The sequence below is a fragment of the Egretta garzetta genome, unplaced genomic scaffold (assembly GCF_000687185.1).
Source record: "Egretta garzetta isolate BGI_Z169 unplaced genomic scaffold, ASM68718v1 scaffold384, whole genome shotgun sequence".
NCBI lineage: Eukaryota > Metazoa > Chordata > Aves > Pelecaniformes > Ardeidae > Egretta > Egretta garzetta.
In genome coordinates, this window is record NW_009259496.1 from 628,689 (window position 1) to 629,182 (window position 494).

Genomic DNA, 494 nt, shown 5'->3' on the forward strand with positions numbered 1-494 from the left:
GGGGACCTAAACCTCTACTGGCCCCAGGCGTCTCTGCTGCCCAGGGGCTCTGTTTTGCTCAGAAGAAGCAGAACCAACCTTCCGTGTGATTTTTCTCCTCCCAGACACGATTTCGGTTATTTGGAAGTAAAAAACCAGTTGGACAATAGGGGATTTTTTTTCCCCCGAGCTTTTGGGGGGGCAGTGCAGAGGGTAAAACGGGCCAGAGAAAGCTGTGTCCAGCTTCATCGGTGCACATTGATAAACAGAAAAAATGGCTCAGGGGGCTACTTGGGGGAAGCGAGATGCTGGCCGGGCCGCTCGCCTCCACCGCCGGCACCCTCTGGCCCTGGCAGCGAGGGGCAGAGGCTCTGGGGACCCTTCCTCAGGAGGAAGGTGAAGGAGAGGATTTTTCCTCTCCCGTCACTCCACCAGGAATTGGGTTATGGGGTGATAAATCCCAGCCTGAGCGGGGCTGCTCGTGCCAGGGGTTCCTCCGGCAGGTGCCAGCCCCG

General features: G+C 58.1%; 1 protein-coding gene across 1 annotated transcript in view; it reads right to left on the reverse strand.

Annotated features, from left to right (window-relative positions):
• ONECUT2 (one cut homeobox 2) overlaps positions 1 to 494 on the reverse strand; it is a 35,859-nt gene that overhangs the window by 23,505 nt on the left and 11,860 nt on the right. The window lies entirely within an intron of this gene.